This window comes from Procambarus clarkii, chromosome 32 (genome assembly GCF_040958095.1).
Source record: "Procambarus clarkii isolate CNS0578487 chromosome 32, FALCON_Pclarkii_2.0, whole genome shotgun sequence".
NCBI classification, from domain to species: domain Eukaryota; kingdom Metazoa; phylum Arthropoda; class Malacostraca; order Decapoda; family Cambaridae; genus Procambarus; species Procambarus clarkii.
The window spans coordinates 2,672,478-2,692,525 of record NC_091181.1 but is presented as its reverse complement, the minus strand read 5'-3'; positions in this window follow the sequence as shown (position 1 = coordinate 2,692,525).

Here is a 20,048-nt window from a genome sequence, read left to right as displayed (position 1 = left end):
GGGATATACCATAGAACTCACAACTAAGTCCGTACATGACATGATGGGCTATGTCACCCCAAAAGTGTCAGGAGGCAGTAAACAGGTTTATCCCGGCCCGACAGGAAAAAAACATGAAGCAAAAAAAAATCTATGGTTAAATAGGCCATGTATGAAAGCAAAGGAACTGAACAAAAGGGCGTGGTGGAAATTCCGAAATAACAGAACACCTGAAAGTAGAGAGAGATACCAGAGAACCAGGAACGAGTATGTTAGTGTGAGAAGAGACGCTGAGAAAAAATATGAAAATGATATAGCTAATAAAGCTAAGACCGAACCAAAGCTACTACACAGTTACATCAGGAGGAAAACAACAGTGAAGGAACAGGTGGTGAAACTTAAGACAGGTGAGGACAGGTATACAGAGAATGACAAAGAGGTGTGTGAAGAACTCAACAAGAGGTTCCAGGAGGTCTTCACAATAGAACAATGAGAGGTCACGACGCTAGCAGAGGTGGCAGTAAACCAGGCGGCTTTGGAATGGTATGAAATTACAAGCGATGAGGTCAAGAGGCACCTGTTGGATCTGGACGTGAGAAAGGCTGTTGGCCCGGACAGAATCTGACCATGGGTATTGAAAGAATGTGCAGGAGCGCTTTGCTTGCTACTCTCCATAGTGTATAGTAGGTCACTGGAAACGGGAGACCTACCCGAAATTTGGAAGACTGCTAATGTAGTCCCAATATACAAAAAGGGTGACAAACATGAGGCACTGAACTACAGGCCAGTGTCCTGAACTTGTATACCATGCAAGGAGATGGAGAAGATCGTGAGAAAAAACCTAGTAACACATCTGGAGAGAAGGGACTTCGTGACAAACCATCAACATAGGTTCAGGGAGGGTAAATCTTGCCTTACAGGCTTAATAGAATTCTACGATCAGGTGCCAAAGATGAAGCAGAATGGGCGGACTGCATTTTCTTGGACTGCCGGAAAGCCTTTGAAACAGTACCCCATACAAGGCTGATACATAAGCTGGAGAGATAGGCAGGAGTAGCTGGTAAGGTGCTCCAATGAATAAGGGAGTACCTAAGCAATAGGAAGCAGAGAGTTACAGTGAGCGGTGAGACCTCAGATTGGCGTGAAATCACCAGTGGAGTCCCACAGGGCTCTGTACTCGGACCTATTCTGTTTCTGATATACGTAAATGAAATCCAAAGAGTACAGACTCATTCCTCTCAATGTTTGCTGACGACGCCAAAATTATGAGAAGGATTAAGACAAAGGTGGACACATTAAGGTTTCAAGAAGACTTGGACAAGCTGCAGGAATGGTCCAACAAATGGGTAGTACAGTTTAACACAAGCAAATGTAATGTAATGGAGATAGGTGTAGGGAGCAGGAGACCAGATACAAGGTATCAATTTGGGAAATCAAATACTTCAAGGGTCAGAGAGAGAGAGAGAGAGAAAGACCTGGGGGTTGATATCACGCCTGACCTGTACCCTGAAGCTTATATCAAGAGGATAACATCAGCGGCATATGCCAGGTTGGCTAACATATGAACGGCCTTTAGAAACTTGTGTAAGAAATCTTTCAGAACTTTGTATACCACATATGTCAGACCAATCCTGGAGTATGCGGCTCCAGCATGGAGTTCATATCTACTTAAGGATAAGACAAAACTGGAAAAGGTTCAGAGGTTGGCCACCAGACTCGTACCCGAGCTGAGAGGTATGAGCCACGAGGAGAGACTACGGGAATTAAACCTCACGTCACTGGGGGACAGAAGAGTTACAGGGGACATGATCACCACATGCAAGATTCTCAGAAGAATTGATAGGGTAGATAAAGACAGATTATTTAACACAAGGGGCACACGCACACACACACTAGGGAGCACAGGTGGAAATTGAGTGCCCAAATGAGCCATATAGACGTTAGAAAGAATTTTTTGCATTAAGTAGTGTTATGGTGGAGGCTGATTCCATACACAGTGTCATATGTAGATATGATAGAGCCCAGTAGGCTCAGGAACCTGTACATTAGTTGCTTGACAGTTGAGAGGCGGGACCAAATAGCCAGAGCTCAACCCCCGCAAGGACAACTAGGTGAATACAACTAGGTAAGTTCACATATCCTTTATTTTAATCAATTTCACAAAAAATAAGAAGTAATTATCAGAAACAAAAAAGTAAAGAGTGTTCATATATCCATATATTCCCAGTCCTTCCCAAGCGTTTGTCCGCCGTAGTCCCACAGTTGGTCCCAGACGTCCACCATCTTGCGGACGTAGGAGGCCGCGTCCTCCCAATTTCCATCCCAGCCGTCTTCTAATTTTCTCCTCTTAGGGGCCGAGTCCGAACAGTGGAAATGTGAGACGAGTCTCTTACAGGAATACTCCGAGTACTCCATCTTGTCGGTGTTGATGGGAGGAAGGCTGCTGCTGGGAGACCTTAACCTGACTAGCATAGAGCCCCTAAGGTGTAATATATATCCGGGATGATCAACAATATAGTTAAGGGGCTAAATATTGTCACGCCGCCAACCCTATTACCAACCACCATAGGCAGAGGTAAGTGGCCGTGTTCAGGCCACTTACCTAGAGCGTGTGCCCCTTGTGTTATATAGCCTGTCTATATCTACCCTATCAATTCCCTTGAGAATCTTGAATGTGGTGATCATGCCCCGCTATCTCTTCTCTCTTCCAACAACGTGAGATTTAATTCCCGTAGTCTCTCCTCGTAGCTCATGCCTCTCAGCTCGGGTAGTAGTCTGGTGGCAAACCTTTGTGTGTGTGTGTGTGTATATATATGTGCCCGTCTATCTGTACGCCTGTGTGTGTGTGTGTGTGTGTGTGTGTGTGTGTGTGTGTGTGTGTGTGTGTGTGTGTGTGTGTGTGTGTGTGTGTGTGTGTGTGTGTGTGTGTGTATATGTGTGCCCGTCTATTTGTATGCCTCTGTGTGTGTGTGTGTGTGTGTGTGTGTATATGTGTGCCCGTCTATTTGTATGCCTCTGTGTGTGTGTGTGTGTGTATGTGTGTGTGTGTGTATTCACCTATTTGTGCTTGCAGGGGTTGAGCTTTGGCTCTTTGGTCCCGCCTCGTCCCTTATTGTGTGTGTGTGTGTGTGTGTGTGTATGCCAGCGCTTGTCTCTTCTCTCTCTCAACACACTATTTAATTCTTCCCTTATTTCAGGCTGTGAGTAGAGCCCCCCCTCTCTCTCTCTCTCTCTCTCTCTCTCTCTCTCTCTCTCTCTCTCTCTCTCTCTCTCTCTCTCTCTCTCTCTCTCTCTCTCTCTCTCTCTCTCTCTCTCTCAAATGGTTCCCCAACTTTTAACCCATTCATTACTCCCCCCTAACCCTTCTCCCCCCCCCCCCCGCTTGTCGTGTAGGAAACCTAACTCTTAATATATTGATATTTAATTGATTGAATTGAATTACACGAAGGACCATCCTATTTTTACTGAAAAGGGAAACAGATACATAATGCAATAATAAGGACTAAGATACCAGTGCCTGTGGACAATGTAATTATTAAGAATTATTTGTTGAATATTAATGGACTGGAAGATTAATTATTATTCAAGAGTTAAACCTTCCCAAACTTCACAATTGGGGGTTAATACTAGAAGTTGAGTTACTACTAGTACACTTAATACAGGCTGGTTCTTCCCCGAGAGAAATTAGTAAGATTTAATAAGAGATATAATTTGTATAAGTATTTAGTAACTTGGTTAATAATAGGAGCTTATTATAGTAACTGTTAGACAAGAAAACTGTTCCTATCTTAAGTTCACGAGGCTATATTAAATCTCAACTATTTATAAGTAATTAAGGAATAAATCAAGGTAATATCAGCAACTTGGCTGTGACAGTGCATGGGGGCATGGTTGGGTGATGGTGTCATCTACAACCTGCTGGAACACCTGACTTGCTAGCGTGGCGTGGGAGTTTGTCTCACCTCCGGCTGCTTCAACACACGCTGGAAACCCAATATAGTGTAAAGTTCGTTTACACACAATAAATTATATCATTATGGATTACTGGAAGGGCTATATTAAGTTCACTGGGAACATACTTGTAGATAGAGGAGGGAGCACGGTGTAACGATGGACTTAGGGTAAAGTTTGCATGTTGAGAGCTCTGAACATTATAACTGAACCACTTAACAGTATTGTTGTCCACCGACGCAATCCTTGGATCGCTGATGGAGTAGTTATACACTCTGGGGCCGATTAATAGCAAGGGCCGATCACATAGCTGACGAAAGCTTCACCTCTCTGTACCAACGGCCATCATGTCGTCTCGTGGTCAAAGCTTCGTAGTCAGTCCTTTTGTGCTCCTCCTCCTGCCTCAACCCTCTCCTCGCGCATGCGCAACATATTTTAGTAGAAAAGGAAAATTGTTTTCCTTATAATTACTCTACTAAATAAGTTAATGAGAATGAGGTTGCAATTATAGGGAATTATATATTATTTAAATTCTCGTCAAATAATAATTATTATGAAGTGTTTTTATTAAACGAGAAGTTTCTGTTTCCTCCATGTTAAGTTAAGATAACAGATAAACTGTTATATAGTGTTGGGGTTTCCACCTCTCTATTATTCTCTACCCTTACTCTGGGGTGAGCAATAGTTATGCTCAAGGTAACTCACCGTAGCCCTGCGGGTCTTCCCTCGATCCTCACGGCGCCACTGCACGCCAGGAGAGTCTCCCAGTCAATCTTAACGGCCTCTTATTAAGAAAGAGTGAGAACACGACTCGATCACATCGACCGTCGTGTGCCCTCCCCAACAATAGGGCTCTACGGTTAATCACAAAGTCGCCAACTGGTGTTTAAGGTGGCCAGTAACACCATCAGTGGACTGGTGTATTCAGTGGTAGCCTTGGCAAGGTCACACTCAAAGATCAGGAATCAGGCAGGTACTTATTGTTATCACTATGTTTACCAGTATAATATAGCCACAAGATCAATGGAGGGGATGATATAAACACAAAGATAGTTTTGTATTTTACTTAAAATGTATGAAAGATGTCACAAGGCCAAACAATAACAAATAAATCAACTGATCCTGACGCGGCTGGTAATTCCAACGGATATTATGCGATCATCAGGGGGCAACATCTCCCCCCCCTCATCAAGTGTCGAAAACCAGCTGATCGCGTGGCCTCTCCGCGCGGAAGCTCTTTGCTTGTTTTCTAGATTCACGCGCGCTGTTTCATTAAATTCTCCAATATTACTATGAACTCGCACACACGATATTGGCTACTACAACACGTATCACTTAGTTACACTGTACTCAGGCTCAAACAGTCTTTTCTACAATCAATGCTGTAATGATTCACTGTAATGGCTTTACATTGTTCTTCACTCAGCAATATATTAAGAACTATTAACACTGGAGTTTTCAATACTTTCTCTCGTGGGCGATAACGCAATAATTCACTGTACTCACAAATGATTATTCACTGAATGAACATAGACATATATATGGTATATAAATCAATCATCAATACATGGAAAATAAATAGTTTCTGGGCACATAGCCTAACCTTCAAATACTGGCATAATATTATATATAATTTACCACTATATGTTCATATCAAAATCTATAGAAAGATATACACAACACAGTAAATTTATCACTGGTTCCTGGTGTCTGTACACACCAATAATCAACATGAATATTACAAGTACTCTTGATAGTACTGTCTAGCACACTGGTGCTTTACCGTGACATGGGTGAGACTTGCTCACGACATATAAAATCCTCAGGCTAGAAAATATAGCCGAATAACATAGCTAACTAAAGGGGAATGGGGAGGGAACTAGAACCACCTACTTCACCCTATCCTCCGATGAGAGTCGAGATGTAGCTCCTGGTCCTCGTGTCGGGAACGCCCCCACACTACACGTCGTCGTGTCCTACCAGAGCCTCTCGTCGTCCCACCGTTTAGCGCGTCGTCTCCGTGCCTCCTCACTGCAGGTCCGTCCTCCTTCTTAACTTCTTGAAGGTTGGAGTCGGTCTCCTGGCCGTCGCCTTCTCCCAGCAGCGGCTGTCGCCTACGTCTCAGCTACAGTCGTTCGGTTTCCCCAAATAGTCCTCTCTTCCTCAGCTACCCAGTGGCTATGTCAGCCACTACGCTGTCACGAACTGGTGAATTGCCACAGACGTCACGTACGTCACTGCACGGCTTCACTGCTACTGGCACAGTACCTGACTGGAGCACTTGTTGCTCAAATAACCGTCAACTCCCTCTTCTGGTTCAACACATGAACTAGGGAAGACTTCTCAGAGTACTGGCGGACTTCAGGTGACGCGTAAATCCACGGGAGCGAGGTACAACTGTCCTACTGACAAGACCATCCGTCGCACGTTCGACCTCTATGACGTGTCGTGTCTGACTGCTGGCGCCAGCTTGGCGCGCTGGCCGGACCCCCTTCCTTCGTGACGTCACTTTTACTATGGGAGGTTTTCATTGGCTCCCGGTGCCACACTGCTGCCGGTGACCAATCCGGTGCCACTGACGTCACACGGTTTTGGCGGGAGATCAGGGAGGTAAGTGCCATCTTGGCTCCCTAAAGGGCCTATACCACAGGCCAAAATATTACTATTTCACAAATTTCTCGGCTCTCCGAGAACACTTCACTCTCTCCCATGTATCAAATTGTAGCCTGCAACGTAGAGAACGCTTGGTAAAAGTAGACATGACTCTTACTGCAGGCGTGGGAGAATTACAAGGGGGGGAACACCGTCACAATAGTGATCTTTTAGTTGATAACTCATTGTTATTAGATCACTAGTTGTTATATTATCAGGTATTAATTCTTGTAAAGAATACTGACAAAAGGCGAGAATTTTTATATTGTATTTTCTTAAATAAAGATAAAAAAAAGAATATTATTCAATTCTCTGGCATGATGACAAAAATTATGTCTCTGCTGGATATTATCTGACGCAATACTGTCCCTTTATGTGGGAAGAATTTGGTAAATGACGTGCAGATGGGAAAATATTAATTTATGTTAATTCTACAAATTAGTAGGATTAGTATATACTATGCCTAGCATACAATGGTGATGTATTATGATACAATAATGATGTATTAGTGTTGGAAACTTTCCAACACCCCTCACAAACCAACATTCCGTCCCGATTCCCCATCCCTAGACCTCCACTTTACTACATTCCTGTACCTCTTCTCTACTGTCATCCCCCACGACCTCCGACACCACTCCCCCCCCCCCCCTTCCCACCTCTAACCTTCGCCCCTCCCGCTCTTAGGTCTCCTCTCCCGTCTGCTCACAACCTGTCCGGTACAGGGCCCGGTCATTACCACTACACAGCACTTGGAAGGGGTCAGGATAAGGATGTGAGATGGAACGGAGGAAAAGAATGGGAGTGATGGTACACGGGAGCTAGTTAATACTCTATTACCTTGATGGTCGATCATCACTGTAACCATCTACACTACACACGACCATCACTGTAACCATCTACACTACACACAACCATCATCACTGTACCATCTACACTACACACCACCATCACTGTAACCATCTACACTACACACAACCTTCATCACTGTAACCATCTACACTACACACAACCTTCATCACTGTACCATCTACACTACACACAACCTTCATCACTGTACCATCTACACTACACACAACCTTCATCACTGTACCATCTACACTACACACAACCATCATCACTGTACCATCTACACTACACACAACCATCATCACTGTACCATCTACACTACACACAACCTTCATCACTGTACCATCTACACTACACACAACCATGAACACTGTACCATCTACACTACACACAACCTTCATCACTGTACCATCTACACTACACACAACCTTCTTCACTGTACCATCTACACTACACACAACCTTCAGCACTGTACCATATACACTACACACAACCTTCATCACTGTACCATCTACACTACACACAACCTTCATCACTGTACCATCTACACTACACACAACCTTTATCACTGTACCATCTACACTACACACAACCTTCATCACTGTACCATCTACACTACACACAACCTTCATCACTGTACCATCTACACTACACACAACCATCATCACTGTACCATCTATACTACACACCACCATCACTGTAACCATCTACACTACACACAACCTTCATCACTGTACCATCTACACTACACACAACCATCATCACTGTACCATCTATACTACACACCACCATCACTGTAACCATCTACACTACACACAACCTTCATCACTGTACCATCTACACTACACACAACCATCATCACTGTACCATCTACACTACACACAACCTTCATCACTGTACCATCTACACTACACACCACCTTCATCACTGTACCATCTACACTACACACAACCTTCATCACTGTACCATCTACACTACACACAACCTTCATCACTGTACCATCTACACTACACACAACCTTCATCACTGTACCATCTACACTACACACAACATCACTGTACCATCTACACTACACACAACCTTCATCACTGTACCATCTACACTACACACCACCATCACTGTACCATCTACACTACACACAACCATCATCACTGTACCATCTACACTACACACAACCTTCATCACTGTACCATCTACACTACACACAACCTTCATCACTGTACCATCTACACTACACACAACCATGAACACTGTACCTCTACACTACACACAACCTTCATCACTGTACCATCTACACTACACACAACCATCATCACTGTACCATCTACACTACACACAACCATCATCACTGTACCATCTACACTACACACAACCTTCATCACTGTACCATCTACACTACACACAACCATGAACACTGTACCATCTACACTACACACAACCTTCATCACTGTACCATCTACACTACACACAACCTTCTTCACTGTACCATCTACACTACACACAACCTTCAGCACTGTACCATATACACTACACACAACCTTCATCACTGTACCATCTACACTACACACAACCTTCATCACTGTACCATCTACACTACACACAACCTTTATCACTGTACCATCTACACTACACACAACCTTCATCACTGTACCATCTACACTACACACAACCTTCATCACTGTACCATCTACACTACACACAACCATCATCACTGTACCATCTATACTACACACCACCATCACTGTAACCATCTACACTACACACAACCTTCATCACTGTACCATCTACACTACACACAACCATCATCACTGTACCATCTATACTACACACCACCATCACTGTAACCATCTACACTACACACAACCTTCATCACTGTACCATCTACACTACACACAACCATCATCACTGTACCATCTACACTACACACAACCTTCATCACTGTACCATCTACACTACACACCACCTTCATCACTGTACCATCTACACTACACACAACCTTCATCACTGTACCATCTACACTACACACAACCTTCATCACTGTACCATCTACACTACACACAACCTTCATCACTGTACCATCTACACTACACACAACATCACTGTACCATCTACACTACACACAACCTTCATCACTGTACCATCTACACTACACACCACCATCACTGTACCATCTACACTACACACAACCATCATCACTGTACCATCTACACTACACACAACCTTCATCACTGTACCATCTACACTACACACAACCTTCATCACTGTACCATCTACACTACACACAACCATGAACACTGTACCTCTACACTACACACAACCTTCATCACTGTACCATCTACACTACACACAACCATGAACACTGTACCATCTACACTACACACAACCTTCATCACTGTACCATCTACACTACACACAACCATGAACACTGTACCATCTACACTACACACAACCTTCATCACTGTACCATCTACACTACACACAACCTTCATCACTGTACCATCTACACTACACACAACCTTCATCACTGTACCATCTACACTACACACAACCTTCATCACTGTACCATCTACACTACACACAACCATGAACACTGTACCATCTACACTACACACCACCTTCATCACTGTACCATCTACACTACACACAACCTTCATCACTGTACCATCTACACTACACACAACCTTCATCACTGTACCATCTACACTACACACAACCTTCATCACTGTACCATCTACACTACACACAACCTTCATCACTGTACCATCTACACTACACACAACCTTCATCACTGTACCATCTACACTACACACAACCTTCATCACTGTACCATCTACACTACACACAACCTTCATCACTGTACCATCTACACTACACACAACCATGAACACTGTACCATCTACACTACACACAACCTTCATCACTGTACCATCTACACTACACACAACCTTCATCACTGTACCATCTACACTACACACAACCTTCATGTGCTGTGTAGATGGTTATCAGGATGGTAGTCTTGATGGTTTTGTGTAGTTACAACACCATCATCACTACACACGACCCTCATCAAAGTAACAATATTTTCTACTCACATCCATCTTCACTATAACCATCTTCACACGTCCATCATCACTGTAACTCAACACTACTCACAACCAGTGTCACTATAACCATGTACACCATACTATCCTCATGGTTCCAACTGAAGCCGTATCTCTCCACACACACTGTAACAGTGAAGGTTACAGTGACTGGGTCACTGGAGCTGGAGGAGGCAGGAGTCACTATTTATCAGGAGAAATCGCCAAGCCATTACGACTATATGAGCACTGGGAAGGGGGTCAGGATAAGCATTTCGGATGGGACGGGGTAAAGGAGTTTTGCCCAACCACTTGGACGGTCGGGGATTGAATGCCGACCTGCATGAAGCGAGACCGTCGCTCTACCGTCTAGCCCAAGTGGTTGGGTGGGCACACCGCAGCAAGCTCCTGGAATATCGAATTACTTAAGTATTGGGAACAGATTGGGGGCTACAGGCTACAGTGGTGTCCCAGGTTACATAAAGGTTCAAGGAAGTGTAAAAGCAAAAAAATACAATAAACAAATAAAGGTGAGTGAAAATAGCTGAGTTGGAAAAGTTTGTTTTTGTTCTAGAACAAAAACAAAGATGGCCACCACCACCACGGGGAATGTAAACACACCAATAGATGATTTTGTCAAAGGATTCTCACCACAAGATATAAGGAAAGGAGGTGTTCTTGGCAGGTTAGAGATAACTGAGGATATGCAAAAGAATGAAGAAAAAGTGCTTAAATTGGAAGAGGACAATGAAGCTCTTAGGAGTGAGCTTTGCACTCTAAAAGGAAGTATTCTTCAGCAAGTTAAGAGTATTACTGCATTAACGGACAAGGTAACAAATCAGGAGGAGCAAATCAAGGAACTAGTGAAAGAAAATGAGGCGTGGGAAGTGAAGTGTGGTGACTTTGAAGAAGTAAACAAGAAAATAGACTCTTATGGTGAACAACTCCAAGGGAGCCTGAGGGCTAATACAGAATTAGGCAAGGATCTGCAACTGGAAACTTCATTGACAACTCACATAGAGGAGGTAATAAAGAACTAGAAAAGTATAAAGAAGAAATAGACGTATGCCCAAGTTGTCAAAGAGAAAGAGACGATTAAGGAAAGGTGTTTGGAAGTCCTAACCAGAAATGATAAACAAGAAGCGGATCTTAGGCAAGCAATAAGGAAAGAACTGGTAACCAAGAGTACACTGGTACAAAACACTGTAGGTAGAAGTAAGTCCATAATAATTTTTGGATGTTTAGAGAAGGTAATTTCCTCTAGGGTGGACCGAGCAGCAGAAAAGATGAAAATCATAGAAAAAATAGTAGGATTAGGAGAAGGTCTAAATTCAAAGGAGCATGTTAGTGATTTTAGGAAAGGGTTAGTTCAACAGAAATTGCGAGAGGGCCAGAGATCAAAAGACACAAGCATGGAATCATTATAGAAAGAGACCAAACTTCCAAACATACCAGCGATACAAAGATTCAAGAAACAACTACATGTTAGTAAGGAGAGAGTCAAAGGAACTTTGAGATCGGTATAGCAGACAAATACAAATCAGGTCCAGGCCTTTTCAATAAATTCATTAAAAACAAGCTGTTTGTAAAGGATAATATTCATAGGTTGAAAACGGGGGACAAATACACGGAAAATGAAAAGGAAATGTGTGAAACATTAAATGAAAAGTGCCAAAGTGTGTTTGCACAAAACGAGATCCTCAGAGAACCAGACACAATAAGAATTCGAGAGAACAGCATAGAGCACAAAGAGGTTTTTAGAGACGAAGTTAAATAAATGCTCCTGGAGCTACTAGCATGGATGAAAAATTTTCTGATTGATTGAAAAATGAGGGCAGTAATCAGAGGCAATGTATCGGACTGGAGAAACGTCACAAGTGGAGTACCACAGGGTTCAGTTCTTGCACAGGTAATGTTCAGTGTCTTCATAAACGATCTACCAGATGGAATACAGAATTATATGAACATGTTTGCTGATGATGCTAAGATAAGAGGAAGGATAAGAAACTTAGATGATTGTCATGCCCTTCAAGAAGACCTGGACAAAATAAGTATATGGAGCACCACTTGGCAAATGGAATTTAACGTGGATAAAGGCCATGTTATGGAATGTGGAATAGGAGAACATAAACTCCACACAACCTATAAATTATGTGAGAAATCTTTAAAGAACTCTGATAAAGAAAGAGATCTAGGGGTGGTTCTAGATAGAAAACTATCACCTGAGGGGACCACATTAATAGCATTGTGCGAGGAGCCTATGCTACGCTTTCTAACTTCAGAATTGCTTTCAAATACACGGATGGGGAAATACTAAAGAAATTTTTCACGACTTTTGCTAGGCAAAGCTGGAATATGCAGTGGTTGTGTGGTGCCCATATCTTAAGAAGCACATCAACAAACTGGAAAAGGTGCAAAAACAAGCGACTAAGTGACTCCCAGAACTGAATGGCAAGAGCTACGAGGAGAGGTTAGAGGCATTAAATAGGCCAAAACTAGAAGACTGAAGAAAAAGAGGTGATATGATCACTACTTACAAAATAGTAATAGGAATTGATAAAATTGATATGGAAGATTTCCTGAGACCTGGAACTTCAAGAACAAGAGGTCATAGATTTAAACTAACTAAACAAAGATGCCGAAGAAATATAAGAAAATTCACTTTCGCAAATAGAATGGTTGTCGGTTGGAACAAGTTAGGTGAGAAGGTGGTGGAGGCCAAAACCTTCAGTAGTTTCAAAGCTTTATATGACAAAGAGTGCTGGGAAGACAGGACACCACGAGCGTAGCTCTCATCCTGTAACTACACTTAGGTAATTACACACACACGCACACACACACACAAACACACACACACACCAGAATCCTCTGACACCTTGTTAACCACCTCACAGATCTTCACACCTATTGAACAGTTTCCTCCATCAGCAGAACGCTCACCAAGAAGGGGACAAGAGAATGAACAGAAGAAAGTGAGCTTCAAGGCAATGTACAATAATATAAATGGCATTACGAATAAAACAAGTTTACTTGGAGAATGGGCACTAGAAGAAAACCCAGATATAATAGCCTAACAGAAACAAAGCTATCGAAAACCATAACAAATGCAGTGTTTCCACAGGACTGCTATGTAGTGAGGAAAGGGAGAAGGGAGAGGAGGAGGTCGTGTAGGGAAAAGTTGTGAGTGTAGGTTTCCCTTTTCGCTGATGGGAAAAGGCTGGAATTTTGAAGAGATGGTTATTCAGGGCTGTAAAGATTTCTGTGGCTACATAACAGGTACCATAGCAATTGGAGGACAAAAAATCATAGTAGTAGTCATATATAACCCCCCACCAAACGCCAGAAGACCCAAACAGGAATATGATAGGAACAACATGGCCACCATCAATATAATAGAGAGAGCAGTTTCTGTAGCTAGCAGAAACGGATCCAGACCACAAATTATGGGAGACTTCAACCATGGGAAAACAGATTGGGAGAATAGAGACCCTCATGGAGGACCGAACACAAGTAGAGCTAAGCTGCTGGACGTAGCAACAAGAAACTTTCTAAACCAACACATCAAGGGACCGACAAGAATGAGAGGAGAGGATGGACCAGCAATGCTCCATTTGATATTTTGCTAAATGTGTCGGATATAATGGAGGATAAGTGGGAAGCCCCCTTGGGAATGAGTGATCACAGTGTATTGATCTTCGAATACCTGGTAGAGCTAGGAATTATCTCCCCAAAAAAGAACTGGGAAACAAAGGACTGGCGAACCGAAAGGGAAACTTGTTGGCTCCTCATGAACTATGAGGAGATGAGAAAATTCCTAAGGGATATACCATAGAAATCACAACTAAGTTCGCACATGACATGATGGGGTATATCACCCCAAAAGTGTCAGGAGGCAGTAAACAGGTTTATCCCGGCCCGACAGGAAAAAACCAAGAACCAAAAAAAGAATCCATGGTTTAATAGGCCATGTATGAAAGCAAAAAAACTGAACAAAAGGGCGTGGAGGAAATTCCGAAATAACAGAACACCTGAAAGTAGAGAGAGATACCAGAGAACCAGGAACGAGTATGTTAGTGTGCGAAGAGCAGCTGAGAAAAAATATGAAAATGATACAGCTAATAAAGCTAAGACCGAACCAAAGCTACTACACAGTTACATCAGGAAGAAAACAACAGTGAAGGAACACGTGATAAAACTTAAAACGGGTGAGGACAGGTATACAGAGAATGACAAAGAGGTGTGTGAAGAACTCAACAAGAGGTTCCAGGTGGTCTTCACAATAGAACAAGGAGAGGTCACGGCGCTAGGAGAGGAAGCAGTAAACCAGGCGGCCTTGGAATGGTATGAAATTACAAGAGATGAGGTTAAGAGGCACCTGTTGGATCTGGACGTGAGAAAGGCTGTTGGCCCGGACGGAATCTGACCATGGGTATTGAAAGAATGTGCAGGAGCGCTTTGCCTGCCACTCTCCATAGTGTATAGTAGGTCACTGGAAACGGGAGACCTACCAGAAATATGGAAGACGGCTAATGTAGTCCCAATATACAAAACGGGTGACAGACAAGAAACACTGAACTACAGGCCAGTGTCCTTAAATTGTATACTATGGAAGGAGATGGAGAAGATCGTGAGAAAAAAAACTAGTAACACATCTGGAGAGAAGGGACTTTGTGACAAACCATCAACATAGGTTCAGGGAGGGTAAATCTTGCCTTACAGGCTTAATAGAATTCTACAATCACGTGCCAAAGATTAAGCAGAAGTATGGGCGGACTGCCGGAAATCCCTTGACACAGTACCCCATAAAAGACCGATGCATAAGCTGGAGAGATAGGCAGGAGTAGCTGGTAAGGTGCTCCAGTGGATGAGGGAGTACCTAAGCAATAGAAAGCAGAGAGTTACGGTGAGGCGTGAGACCTCAGATTGGCGTGAAATCACAAGTGGAGTCACACAGGGCTCTGTACTCGGACCTATCCTGTTTCTGATATACGTAAATGATCTCCCAGAGGGTATAGGCTCATTCCTCTCTATGTTTGCTGACGACGCCAAAATTATGAGAAAGATTAAGACAAAGATGGACAGCTTAATGGTTCAAGAAGACCTGGACAAGCTGCAGGAATGGTCCAACAAATGGTTTTTAGAGTTTAACTCAAGCAACTGTAATGTAATGAAAATAGGTGTAGGGAACAGGAGACCAGATACAAGGTATCATTTGGGAGAGAGAGAAAGACCTGGGGGTTAATATCACGCCAGACCTGTCCCCTGAAGCTCATATCAAGAGGATAAACTCAGCGGCATATGCCAGGTTGGCTAACATAAGAACGGCCTTTAGAAGCTCCAGCATGGAGTCCATATCTACTCAAGGATAAGACTAAATTGGAAAAGGTTCAAAGGTTTGCCACCAGACTAGTACCCGAGCTGAGAGGTATGAGCTACGAGGAGAGACTACGGGAATTAAACCTCACGTCACTGGGTGACAGAAGAGTTTGAGGGGACATGATAACCACATGCAAGATTCTCAGAGGAATTGATAGGGGTAGATAAAGAGAGAATGTTTAACACAAGGTCACACACACACACACACTAGGGAACACAGGTGGAAATTGAGTGCCCAAATGAGCCATAAAGACGTTAGAAAGAATTTTTTCAATATCAGAGTAGTAGAGAAATGGAATGCATTAGGCAGTGATGTGGTGGAGGCTGATTCCATACACAGCTTCAAATGTAGATATGATAGAGCCCAGTAGGCTCAGGGACCTGTACATCAGTTGATTGACAGTTGAGAGGCGGGACCAAATAGCCAGAGCTCAACCCCCGCAAGGACATCTAGATGAATACAACTAGGTGAGTACGCATATCCTTTATTTTAATCAATTTCACCAAAAAATAAGAAGTAATTATCAGAAACAAAGAAGTAAAGAGTGTTCATATATCCATATATTCCCAGTCCTTCCCAAGCGTTTGTCCGCCGTAGACCCACAGTTGGTCCCAGACGTCCACCATCTTGCGGACGTAGGAGGCCGCGTCCTCCCAATTTCCATCCCAGCCGTCTTCTAATTTTCTCCTCTTAGGGGCCGAGTCCGAACAGTGGAAATGTGAGATGAGTCTCTTACAGGAATACTCCGAGTACTCCATCTTGTCGGTGTTGATGGGAGGAAGGCTGCTGCTGGGAGACCTTAACCTGACTAGCATAGAGCCCCTAAGGTGTAATATATATCCGGGATGATCAAGAATATAGTTAAGGGGCTAAATATTGTCACGCCGCCAACCCTATTACCAACCACCATAGGCAGAGGTAAGTGGCCGTGTTCACTCAGATATTGTATAAGAGAGGGGGAAGGGGGAGAAAGAGGGGAGAGGGGGAGAAAGAGGGGAGTGGGGGGAGAAAGAGGGGAGAGGGAGAAAGAGGGGAGGGGGGGAGGAAGGGGGGAGAGAAATGGATGCAGCCGGGTTCCCCCTTTTATATATATAAATTATTGGTTTTTTATTTTCATGGGAGGGGCGAGGGGTATCTTAGAGAGAGAGGGGGTGAGGGGAAGGGGGGTGAGGAAAATGGTGGAGATTAGAGTTAAGAGAAAGAAGGAGGAAGAGGATAAACAGGGAGAGAGGAGAGGTTGGGAAGGGGTTGGAGGGAAGATGAAGGAGGAAGACGAGTTCATTCACTCATTCGTTTATAGAGGAGTTTTTGGTGATAATAGTAAATGTTATTATTGACGTGTTTTATTCAATGTAAAGACAATATATATATATATATATATATATATATATATATATATATATATATATATATATATATATATATATATATATATATATATATATATATATATATATATATATATATATATATATATGTCGTACCTAGTAGCCAGAACGCACTTCTCAGCCTACTATGCAAGGCCCGATTTGCCTAATAAGCCAAGTTTTCACAAATTAATTGTTTTTCGACTACCTAACCTACCTAACCTAACCTAACCTAACTTTATGGGCTACCTAACCAAACCTAACCTATAAAGATAGGTTAGGTTAGGTTAGGTAGGGTTGGTTAGGTTCGGTCATATATCTACGTTAATTTTAACTCCAATAAAAAAAAATTGACCTCATACATAATGAAATGGGTAGCTTTATCATTTCATAAGAAAAAAACTAGAAAAAATATTTTAATTCAGGTAAACTTGGCTTATTAGGCAAATCGGGCCATGCATAGTAGGCCAAAAAGTGAGTTCTGGCTACTAGGTACGACATATATATATATATATATATATATATGTTAGTATATTTTGGTAGCAGTCTTTCCTGTAGACATATATTATTAAATATGACCGAAAAAGTAAGATTAATAATTCTAACACGAATTTTCTCAATCTTTCGTACATTACGCTTCACTGTTGGAGGTAAATCAAAAATCACTTCTCCAAAATTCATTTTTATTTCTAGTCTGACGCGACACGGGCGCGTTTCGTAAAACTTATTACATTTTCAAAGACTTCACAAATACACAACTGATTAGAACTTACGTATCTCTGATTTTATATCTACATTTGAGTGAGGTGGGAGGGGTGATGTGGCATTAACACAAGACAGAACAAGAGGGGATATTAATAGGGTATTAAAAGTATCAACACAAGACAGAACAGAAACAATGGGTATTGAATAGAAGTGTTTGTAGAAAGCCTATTGGTCCATATTTCTTGATGCTTCTATATTGGAGCGGAGTCTTGAGGTGGGTAGAATATAGTTGTGCAATAATTGGCTGTTGATTGCTGGTGTTGACTTCTTGATGTGTAGTGCCTCGCAAACGTCAAGCCGCCTGCTATCGCTGTATCTATCGATGATTTCTGTGTTTTTTACTAGGATTTCTCTGGCGATTGTTTGGTTATGGGAAGAGATTATATGTTCCTTAATGGAGCCCTGTTGCTTATGCATCGTTAAACGCCTAGAAAGAGATGTTGTTGTCTTGCCTATATACTGGGTTTTTTGGAGCTTACAGTCCCCAAGTGGGCATTTGAAGGCATAGACGACGTTAGTCTCTTTTAAAGCGTTCTGTTTTGTGTCTGGAGAGTTTCTCATGAGTAGGCTGGCCGTTTTTCTGGTTTTATATTAAATCGTCAGTTGTATCCTCTGATTTTTGTAAAATCAAAAATCAGAAAAAAAAAAAAAAATTCTGAGGAAACTACTCCAAGCTTGTACTAAAGAGGCACCCTTCTTGAGCCCGGATGGGCACATGTATAAGCAAGTAGATGGGGTCGCCATGGGTTCTCCCCTAGGTGTCCTGTTTGCAAACTTCTACATGGGTACCATCGAGCAAAAAGTCTTAGTCGACATGAACTTGAAACCGGCCATATACTGCAGGTATGTTGACGACATTTTTACACAGGTACCTGATGTCAGACATCTGCAGGAGCTGAAGGAGGCATTTGAGCAGAGTTCCGTGCTGCGTTTCACTTACGAGACGGAAAAGGATGGGAAGCTGCCTTTTCTAGATGTAACAGTCATGGAAAAGGGCGGAGGTTTCCACACTGCAGTCTACACAAAGGAAACAAACATAGGAATGTGCCTAAATGCCAACAGCGACTGCCCTGACAGGTACAAGAGGAGTGTTGTTAACGCATACGTCGACCGTGCTCTCAGCCACAGCTCAGAATGGAAGCAAGTCGACGAAGAACTCTGTAGGGTAAGGCAGGTCCTAGTCAATAACGGCTTCTCCAATGGTTTCATCGAAGACATCATAAGAAGGAAAGTGAAAAGCCATGCAACCTCCGAAGAGACAACTAACACAACACCTATACCCCCTATTAGACTATTTTACAGGAACTTCTTTTCCACAGCTCATAAAACGGAGGAAAGGGTCCTGAAAGATATTGTTAATAGAAACGTTATCCCTACAGACAAAAATCAGAGGATACAACTGACGATTTACTATAAAACCAGAAAAACGGCCAGCCTACTCATGAGAAACTCTCCAGACACAAAACAGAACGCTTTAAAAGAGACTAACGTCGTCTATGCCTTCAAATGCCCACTTGGGGACTGTAAGCTCCAAAAAACCCAGTATATAGGCAAGACAACAACATCTCTTTCTAGGCGTTTAACGATGCATAAGCAACAGGGCTCCATTAAGGAACATATAATCTCTTCCCATAACCAAACCATCGCCAGAGAAATCCTAGTAAACAACACAGAAATCATCGATAGATACAGCGATAGCAGGCGGCTTGACGTTTGCGAGGCACTACACATCAAGAAGTCAACACCAGCAATCAACAGCCAATTATTGCACAACTATATTCTACCCACCTCAAGACTCCGCTCCAATATAGAAGCATCAAGAAATATGGACCAATAGGCTTTCTACAAACACTTCTATTCAATACCCATTGTTTCTGTTCTGTCTTGTGTTGATACTTTTAATACCCTATTAATATCCCCTTGTGTTCTGTCTTGTGTTAATGCCACATCACCCTTCCCACCTCACTCAAATGTAGATATAAAATCAGGGAAACGCAAGTTCTAATCAGTTGTGTATTTGTGAAGTCTTTG